Source organism: Sturnira hondurensis, unplaced genomic scaffold, assembly GCF_014824575.4.
Source record: "Sturnira hondurensis isolate 20B ecotype Veracruz unplaced genomic scaffold, ASM1482457v3 Scaffold0010874, whole genome shotgun sequence".
In the NCBI taxonomy this organism is placed as follows: Eukaryota; Metazoa; Chordata; class Mammalia; order Chiroptera; family Phyllostomidae; genus Sturnira; species Sturnira hondurensis.
The window spans coordinates 180,876-191,634 of NW_028083505.1; the positions used below are offsets into that span (position 1 = coordinate 180,876).

Here is a 10,759-nt window from a genome sequence, read left to right on the forward strand (position 1 = left end):
CAATGTATTATTTATATCTAAATCTAGGTTTAATTAAATTGTCACAAAATTTAAAAGCTTGTGCTTTATTTTTATTTGTGTTTTAGTAGTCTATACTTGAATATTTTTTATACATGAGGGTGACACTTTGGAATAAGTTATCTTGCATCTATTATGTGGTTCGACCACCGGTCTAAATGTGTATTATTTCATTTGTAGAGTTCCCCAGACAATGTCCTCCTGTCCCCCTGCCACCCTACTCTCTGGATCACTGAGAGCAGCAGGAACAAGCTCTGAGCTTCTCCCTTGCAACCTGCTACACACCCAGCTGGCTAGGTGTCCCTCCCTGCCCCAAACCTGTACCTCTGCGTCATCTTTCTAAGCCATATAAGGCCCCACAAGTTTTCCAGGTTCCTGGATCTTCCTATTTCCTTTACATCCACAGAATCAGCTTCCAAGTCAACCTATAGAAGGCGTCACACCCACTAGTGTTTTCTTTTTTGTTGTTGACACTATCACAGATGTCCCCATTTTCCCGCCATTGTTTTCTTTATATCCCCTACTAGACTGTGAATCACCAGAGAGTAGGAACCATGCCTTGCATATAAGTTCACCAGAGAACCTAGGATCGTTCTTGGCATGTACTAGATACACATTAAATGTTCATTAAGTGAATTTCCACTACTACAACCCAGGTTCAGACCTTCATTACCTAAAGCCTAAACAATTGCAAATAGCATCCTAAACCCAAACCACCATTTAAGGATCTTAAAATATCTCTTAGCAAAATAGCACCACTTTCTCATCTTTCATTCCCAATAAATGTACATTCCTCATTTCTATTCTTATTGTCACCAGATAGTGGCTGAACTTCTTGGCTTAGAATTTAATGAGCTTCACAATTGGATCCAGATCAACATTCTTGAACTTCCTCTCTCACTACATCCCTGCAGGGACTTGCTACTCTTCAAGCACTGCACAGGCATTCCTGGCTTTGTTTGCTCTGCTCACCTTGTCCTGCCCACCCACAATCAATTACCTTTGTTCTTTGTTTTTTTTTTTTTTTTTTTTTGATGCGTTTTGGTCCCACACTTCAGTGAAACTCTAAGTGAGTTCTCTCCTTGTAGAAAGTTAAGTACTAACTGCCAAACTGGTCATTGGGAGCCTGCATCATTATTTACCATCTTTCTTGTGCTTTGCTCCACAACTGGAAGAGGGCTTCTCAAAGGAACTGACTACCTGTCAAACCAGTGTGTGCAGTAAGTCCTCAGAGGGGAGCCAAATAAGAGATATGTCGAAATGAGGAAAACTAGGTAAATAGTAAAAGACCATTGAGGAGTCAGCCCTGTTGACATCTCTGGCCCTACTTCCGGAGGGCAGGTCAGGGTCTGGCTCTTTAAGTCGCCCCTCCCCCACCCTAACTTATGCCTCGTGCAAGCGCTGATTTGTCCTCCAGCGTGGCCCCACCAGTGGCAACCCTGATGCCTTGGAGTGCTTCGTTTGGAAGGAATTTCAGAATGATTTCGTGTTTATTGTTAAGACTATGTTCATTGTACATTCTATCTGGTGGCCAAGACCAAAGAAGAAGTGCAGGTGTGGATATACAGCATCACTTAGCTGCAACTTCGGCCACCGGAGGGGTCTTGTGGATTCCGTGAGAGCCCCTCTTATACACCCTCCCCCCTCCAGCCACATCCTGGCAGCTTCCTTCACAGAGCCAACACTTCAGCTCCTTCCTACCTAGAGATGGCCCAAGCACTAATACCATACCACAGGTACTGAGGAAACCGGAAGTGAGCCAGCGTTTCCCTGCCTTCCCGATTATGTGATTCTGTCCGGCTGTGAGATTGGAACACTGTGCCGTGCCAGTTTACCCACCAGATGTGACAGCTGGCTAAACTCAGACCGTTCGTTGGAACAGACTTCATTCGATGATGTTTTTGTTGGTGGCCTGCAGCCGCTGCCCTGCATTAACTCTGCCCACCGCTCACCCCATGGAAATGGATCTCAGGAGGCACCTTACTACCAAGGCCTTAGGCTTCCCTGCTCTGGATTGAGATATCAGTGGGCCCTCTGGGGACCACTTTTCTTCACCATTCTGGAAACTTCCTTAAGTTCCACCATTCGGGTAGATAAAAACCAAGGTTCCTTGTCCTGTGGGGTAAAAGAAGCAGACACTGTATCCAACATGTTGCCTCCCCACCCTGCTAAGCCAATCCATCTCCCTGAATAGCGCCAAAAGGAGCAGCTCCTATGGAGCGGGCACAACAGTATCAAGAAGCCAGAATGCACCACGGCACCAAGAAGAATCTTTCTCTGTAGCTTAGATAACATGAGACCATGGAAAGGTGATGTAGAAGGCCAACCTTTAAGACACCATGACAAGCTGCATAGTTTAAACTTACCATGAAGGTTCTCCCCAATGTGCTCCACAGCTTCAACCAGTGAATGAAGATAGCTACATGCCTATGGGCACCCCCTGGCCGCCATCTCTGGTCTCAGATCCCTGTGCAGGTCTCATGATGAACACCCCAATGAACACAGGAAGCATATCCAGTCCACTGCCCCTGCTATCTGCTGACCTGAAACCTCCCCTAGTGAGTAAAGATCTCAAGCCTCAGAGGAAAGCATAGTCATCTCCCCTAGACCTGAGAAATCTTTTTACCATCCAGAAATATGCATCTCTAATCAGGACCCACACTGCCTTGCAATTGGACCAGCTTTCTCTCTCCAGAAAAAAAAAATGGCATTAATTCTGCAAAATTTTTTGCCAATTCTGTTTCCAGAGAAGAGGAAGAAAGCATCACCCAAGCAAGGAAACACTGAACCGTCCACTCTCTAAGCAGGGGTGCTCTGATGTGCACAAAGAACTTCAGCCTAGATTATTTAGCCCTGGACTTCAATCAGCATCCCCAGACCCTGTACAGCAGAAACTCGACTTTTCAGAAGAACAAAGAGTAGACTATATCCAAGTGGATGAGCATAAAGCATGAGCTCTCCAGAACACAAAACAGAAATGGATTGATGAGAGGCAATCCAAAGTAGAAAGAGGGAGAGAGAGAGAAAGGGAAAGTAAAATACCAACGCAAGAGAGAAGCATTGACTGATTGCCTTCCCATATGTACTAGAACAGACTGGGGATTATATGTGCCCAGACTGGGGACCAGACCTGCAACCTAGGCATTTGCCCTGATCAGGAATCAAACCTGCAACCTTTTGATTACAGGATGGCATGCCAACCAACTGAGCCACACTGGCCAGGGCAACAATTTGAGATTTTTCACTAGAATCACACTGATGTTCAACACAGGTCAAGATTTAAAGAGAACGTCTAATCCCATGGGCTTGACAAGAACCTTTGGGAGAGAGGACCTATTTGTATATATTAAATGGAGAAAAGAAGGAAGCAGTGTCCTCCCAGAGGGGACTCTGATGAAGTCCAGCCCCTGCCCTCACCCCCACCCATCGCCCAAGTTGGCTTCTCTGGCCACGCTTGCCTATGCACAGAGCCTCAAGGATGCTTAGGGTTGGCTCTACAGTCACAAGAGACAGAGATGGAATTCCACAGCCATGGACTGGCATGTAGAAAACTCCATTCAGACAGGGTAGGAACAATAACAACAAGACTTCAGAGAATATTTTTTTTAGTTTGGTTGAAAATCTTGCCAATGGAGATTTGGAATGCAGACTGAAGCCAGTGTCACTGACAGGAAGACATTGTTTGACTCCAATATCTGAAATAGACCTCTCCCCTGTACTTCCATGGAAACTGTAAATTTTTCTAGCAGAGGAGCCCTAGGAGATCATCTGATCCTAACACCTGAAAACATGGTTGGAGAGATCAAGACTAGCAATGGTGGGAGAGTCTGCACTCCTTACATCATAAGTTGCAGCAGACCAATAATTTCTTTCTCCCAAAGAAAGACAATTCAAGTGATGGGGCAGTGAGTCCTGGGCTCCATGATAACCATATTAGATGACACCAGTGGCTCTCAGGACATAATGGTTTAAGCTGCTACTTGTGGCTGGGTATTCTATTCCCATTGGCCCTTTTCCAGCATGTTTTCAAGTGCATCATATCCTGTCTTCCTTTAAAAGGCCTTGAAAGCTTGGGTTGGTAGATACTATTGCTCCCACCTTGAAGAAAAGAAAATTAAGAACCAGAGGAGGGTGTACTTGTCCAAGATCACTCATAGGTCTGAGACACAGAGTCAGGTTTAGAATAGAGCTGGCCACACTGCCCAGTGCAGGCTCCTTCCACCATCTCACACTGACTGTGAGGGTTTTGAGGAAGTCAATCAGTTTGATCAGCCTCGGAAACCTATGAGTAACATGTGCAGATATGAGACAGATCATCATCTCCTCTCCCTTTCACAGAAGTTTGAGTAGTTACTTTTATGCTTGAATGTATGTCAGGCCAGGGTTTCTTTGCATTGTGTACAAACGGGGAACTCTGACGTAATCAGTAATTACCATCAGAGATAACTCCTGGCAATTGGTGTGAAATCCATTCTTGGATTGCAAGGTCTACTTGCAATGTGTTTTTCATGAGTAGGCTAACACTGGCAAAAGAATTTTTGCAAGCTTGAGAAGGCATAAATTTTCCCTGGCTATTCTGTTTCAGACCCAGGCTCTTCAGTGATAAAGAATTATGATCAGGACCTGGCTGGTGTAGCTCAGTGGACTGAGCGCGAGCCTGGAAACCACACGATTACAGTTCGATTCCCAGTCAGGGAACATGCCTGGGTTGCAGGCCAGTTCCCAGCATGGGACTCACGAGAGGCAACCACACATTGATATTTCTCTCCTTCTCTCCTTTCCTCTAAAGATAAATAAATAAAAATTTAAAAAAAGAATTATGATCAGGAAAAAAACACAAACAAACAAAAACCAATGACTTGCACTTCCAGGTTTCCCAGCCAATTTCCCCTGTCCCTGCTTTTTGGAGTACTAGGGTTTAGGAGACTCAGATGAAAGTCTCACTCAGGCATGAGACTTGATGTCTTTTCCTGATCCTTCTGAGCACCTGTGGCCAGAAGACAGCTCTGAACAACTGTGAATTAAGCAGTTACTGCTCCAACATTTCAACTGACACTGTGTCCTTCATATGAGGATGAATCAAATAGGCAGGCAGGTCCATGGCTGTCGGGGTTACTCAGGACAGTTGTAGGCTTTACTGCATGGTTTGGGCATTTCAGAGTGCCCCCAAAGTAAATAAATGCCAAAGACTTGTTTTTCTCAGATCATAAAGAAGTAATTGTGATGTTAAAGGCAGCAGAATCTGGTAACATCATTTTCTTCCTGGAGCAAGATGGGAGGAAACTACTGAATCAAATCCTTATTGAGTGCAGACAGAGCAACAAGAGAGCTCCCTCACCCCGTGGCCAGCTCTGTGTCACCACACGCAGAGGCTGGAGCTGTAAAGAGCTGCCTTCTTCCCTAAGTGACTTGCAAAGAGTCACAGAGCCTCAAGCAAGAATCTAGGGCTGCAGACAGCCAGTTTCCATGGATGGCAGCTTCCTCATATATGGGGCTCCTGTGTTTAGACCACTAAGTACCTGACACAGGCCAGTGCAGAAAAATTACATGCCCAAGTGTCAAGAACTACTCCAGATTGAAAATAGAATGGAAAAGAAAATACAGCTGAAATTATGTTGAGAGTGAAATGTCATTCAATTGACAAAAGAAAATCTTTTTCTGTAAAACAGTAAATTACCCACAAGGAAGCTCCCACAAAACTGTCAGCTAATTTCTCCGCAGAAATATTTCCAGCCAGAAGGGACTGGTGTGAATTTTTCAAAGTAATGAAAAGCAAGAACTTACAATGAAAAATACTGGGTTGGTCAAAAAGTTCATTCTGTTTTTTAAGTAAAAATAAAAAATACATTTTTCATTTAAACCAACAACGTTATTGAACAATGTATTAACCATTTTGTTCCACTACCTTCTGCCATCTTTCAGGCAATTTTGTAATTCCATTTTCTAAAACTTTTTATCTTTTTGAGCAAAGAACTGTTCCAGATGCCTACTGAGGTCTTCCAAGGAATTTATTTTTTCCTATTAAGAGAATCTTGTAAAGAACAAAATAAATGGAAATCTGAAGGTGCAATGTCTGGCAAATACAGCGGGTGAATCAGAACTTCCCAGCCAAGCTGCAACTGTTTTTGCCCGGTCATCAAAGAAACATTCAGTCTTGCATTAACCTTATGGAAGATTATGCATTTTCTGTGACTAATTCTGGATCATTTTGTCAAGTGCTGCTTTCAGTTGGTCTAGTTGGGAGCAGTACTGGTTGGAATTAATCATTTGGTTTTCCAAAAGGAACTCATGATAGAAGACTCCCTTCCAATTTCACCATAAGACATATAACATCATCTAACATCATCTTATTTGGATGAATACCGACCGGCCTTTGGTGTGATTGGTAGTGGTTTATTTTGCTTGCCCCCTGATCTCTTCCATTCCACAGTATTGTAAAGTATCTACTTTTCATTGCCCATCACAATTTGCTTTTAAAATGGAACATTTTGATTATGTTTACATAGAGAATTGCTTGTGGAAATATGGTCAAGAAGGTTTTTTTATTTTTGTTTTTTTGCTTAACTTATGTAGAACTCAAACTTTAAACTGATTCACATAACCATGCTGGTGCAAATAATTGTCAGTGCTTGATTTGGATATTTTGAGTATGTCAGCTGTCTCCCATGTGGTATAATGGTGATTGTTCTCAGTTAATACCTTGATTTGATCGCTCTCAACTTCAACTCATCTACCCGACCATGGAGCATCATCCAGCAAGAAATCTCTAGCATGAAGCTTCAGAAACCACTTTTGACAATTTGATCAATCACAGTACCTTCTCCATGCACCACATTAATCTTTTTTTTTTGCATTTCAGTTGTATTTTTACCATCCTTGAAATAATAAAGCGTAATATGAAGCTTCCATCTTCAATATTAAAATAGCTACACAAAATTTCATCAATTCTGATGTCTTTTTTAAATGCAGGCTGATATGACAGCTATCGCAATACAATCTAACAATATTGTTTTGAATAAACTTAAAGACAACTAAATGCTGCTAGAGCCATCTTACCAGGAAAAAAACAGACAAACTTTCTGGCCAACCCAGCAAGGCTATCATTTAAAATTGAAGGAGAAATAAAGAGCATCTCAGACAAGAAAACCCATAGGAGATTGCTATCGCCAAACCAGTATTACAAGAAATTTTAAGTGTCTTCTTTAATAATAAGAAAAAAAGCAGAACAAAAAGGAGAACATAGTTAAAAGAAAAAAAACGGCAATAAATGCATACCTATCAATAATTACTTTAAATATAAATGGCTTAAATGCTGCAATCTGATGCAGACTCTGGCCAGTGGTGTTGTGGATGCAATGAACAAATTCACACAGACTACACAAGTCCTGTGGAGAAAAAGGGATGGCTTGGCCACTCTCTGAGAGAGAAAGCACCTCAACCTTTGCCTGGACAGGCTTTTATTGCTTTCTAATAGCATTACATCAAAGAAGATTCTCATTCATTATGCTCAGGTTTGCTTTAGGTGATTACTTTTTACAGATAACAGAGGAAAGAATGTTACTGATTACTTCTTATAGATTAACAAGGAAAAATGTTGCAAATGCAAGGTAATGATAAGAATGATTGGTTTGATTACACTGCCTCCTTGGGAGAATTAGCACAGACTTCAGGAAGTTACTTTAAAGATATGCAGTAAACATTTTCTGCTTCAAGTCAGGGTGAGGGAGTTTTAGCAAAAGTAAGTGTCAGAGCATCCTAGGTATAATGCAGGCCTGGTTTCCCACATGAAAGCTGATTTGTGGGTTTGGCTTCCTGTGTGCCGACTCATACCTGCTGATTTTCTGATAGGGCTGGGCTACATTTGCCATTGCCAGGCAGATTGGTTCCCTATACCAATTAAAAGGCAGAGAGTGGTGGATGAAGAAGACCCATACACATATGTGTGGGAGCGACTTTTGCAAGTCCCCCTGGGTGCCACAGATGAGAATGAATATGAAAGAGATATGAAGTGATCTGCTTAGGGAGGAGAGGTGAGCTGTGGCCAGTTTCTCAGGGGAGACAAAGGCCAGCATTGGCTAGTTTCTTCGAGGAGAAAAAGGCCCCGAGCGCCCTCCTTCATAGCCTTTTATTGGGTTGTAATACACAGGAATACTGGGCAGCAAGGATCAAACAGTAGATAACATTTCAAAGAAATCTGAGGGCTTAGCCTGAGTCAGTGTCTGTCAGGAAGAGAGTTGCAGAAACTTTGGGAGACATACTCATTTCCTCTTGGACCCTTATCATATGAATGAAAGCACCCTTAGCAGAGCAGATTTCACAGGTTTATCAGCAAGTCTTTGTGATGCCAGATTTTTCCCCAGGACACGCTCTAGCAAAGCAAGGAGCTGCACTTCTCCTCGATAGGTATTCACGCTTAAGGGGATTAGAGCCAGGAAGCATTTCTCCCAGAAAACATGGGGACTTGGCCTATGTCAAAGCCAGGGGGTGAGAGTCCATTGCTCTTTGTTGCAGCAACCCCCCCGCCCCAAGTCCTTCCATGAAGGCCTCCCAAGTCTGGCTTAGGTTGCCCTCCACTGTGAGGGGTCTTACCGGTCATTGACTTCCGATCAAGCTTTGGGGGCAAGGAGAGAAAACTGAGGCAGTGTTTGCTACCAGAGACAAGCTTTGTCTCCTGTGGCTGGCATTCCAGAGGTTGTTCCTCGCCCTTAGCCACAAGGGGTTGAGATACAACTCCTAAAACCAGGCAGAACGGTCTGCAACACATGTGCTGACTACAGGAGAACCACTTCAGACTGAAAGATACACAGACTGAAAGTGATGGAAAAAGAAATTTCATGGAAATAAAAATGAAAAAACACTGGGGTAATAATACTAATATTAGACAAAATAGACTTTAAAACAAAAAGTATAATAAGATATAGCCCCTGGCTGGTGTAGCCCAGTGGGTTGAGCACGGGCCTGCAAACCAGAGTATGGCCGATTTGATCCCCAGTCAGGGCACATGCCTGGGTTGCAAGCCAGTTCCCAGCAGGGAACACATGAGAGGCAACCACACATTGATATTTCTCTCCCTCTCTCCTTCCCTTCCCCTCTAAAGATAAATAAGTAAAATCTTTAAAAAAGATTAAAAAATATTTTTAAAAAAAGATACAAAGAAGCCCCCAGCAATTCCACTTCTGGGTACTTAGCTGAAGAACTCAAAACACTAATTTAAAAAGACACGTGCATCCCTATCTTCACTGTGGCATAATTTACAATAGCCAAGATATGGAAACAACCTAAGTTCCCATCAATAGACAAATGAACAAAGAAGACATGATACATATATATGATGCCAGATTGCTCAGCCATAAAAAAAGAGTGAAATCTTACTATTTGTAACAACATGGTTAGACCTAGAGGATATTATGTTAAATGAAATCAGACAAAGAAAGACAAACACCATAATTTCACTTATATGTAGAATCTAAAATACAGAAATAAATGAACAAACAAAGCAGAAACAAACTCAGATACAGAAAACATTGTGATGGCCAGCAGAAGGGAGGAACTTAGGAGGCTGGGTGCAAAAAGGGAGGACATTAAGATGTGCAAATTACCAGTTATAAGAACAGGCACAGGGCCCTGGCTTGTGTAGCTCAGTGGATTCAGCACGGGCCTTCGAAACACACGATCGCGGTTCGATTCCCAGTCAGGGCACATGCCTGGGTTGCAGGCCTGTTCCCAGCAGGGGACTCACATAAGGCAACCATACATTGATATTTCTATCCTTCTCTCCTTTCCTTCCCTTCCCCTCTAAAGATAAATAAATAAAATCTAAAAAAAAAAAAGAACAGGCACAGGGATGCACAGCACAGGGAATATAGTCAGTATTATTGCAATAACTATGTATGGTGTCAGATGGGTACTAGACTTCTGAGGGGATCACTTTGTAAGTTATATCTAATCACTATGTTGTATACCTGAAACTAATATAATACTGTATTTTAACTGTAGTTGAAAAGCTAAAACAATTAAAGTTAATATGTATTTCAAAGCTCTAATAAATAAAGAGTATGGCACTGCATAAAAATCCACAGAGATATTAAAGAACCAGAGTTTGGTAACAGAGACTCAATTATATGGGGAGTTGGAAAGGTTTCAGAAGGGTCAGCTGTGTGATGTGCTGGGGAGGCTGAATTCTAGGCCCAAAGAAACTCTGGTTCTGCTCCCTTGTCCCCAAAGACCCCTGCATTCCAAGTGTGAGGTGGATATACCGGGGTCTGCTGGACATCAAAGGATCTGCAGTCTGGGTCAGTGGACCAGTGTGAGCAGTGGCTGATGACCAGAGGGGCTTCCCTAGCTGCTGACTCATGTAGGACCTCAGAATCTTTGCTTAATCCTCAAGTTAGGGAAGAACAAACAGTTTCATAATGCTCAAAATTGAGAGCCCCTATAATGACCAAGACTGAATTTTTCATTTGCCTTGTGGGATGTGTGCTTTAAGTCTAGAGTAAGTTTTCTTAAAATTAAGCCTGATGCTTTATTCCCAAAATATTTTTTCTTACAAACAAAAAAAGTGAGAATTAAAGAATGACAAAATTGTTACCTCTATTCTTGCTCCCTAGCCTGAAAAAGAGAGTATTACTAGACCCTCCACATTTTACATACCCCTGATCCTAGAGGGAACCATCATTCTGAACTTTGTGTTAATGATTCTTCTAGCATGTAAATGTATCCCCAAGCAAAATATTCAGTTTTT

The 10,759-nt window shown here is 42.4% G+C and overlaps 1 pseudogene; it reads left to right on the forward strand.

The window, feature by feature from the left end:
- Nucleotides 1–1,278: 1,278 nt before the first annotated feature.
- Nucleotides 1,279–8,030, forward strand: LOC118996155 (GRB2-associated-binding protein 3-like; annotated as a pseudogene).
- The last annotated feature ends 2,729 nt before the right edge of the window (nt 8,031–10,759 follow it).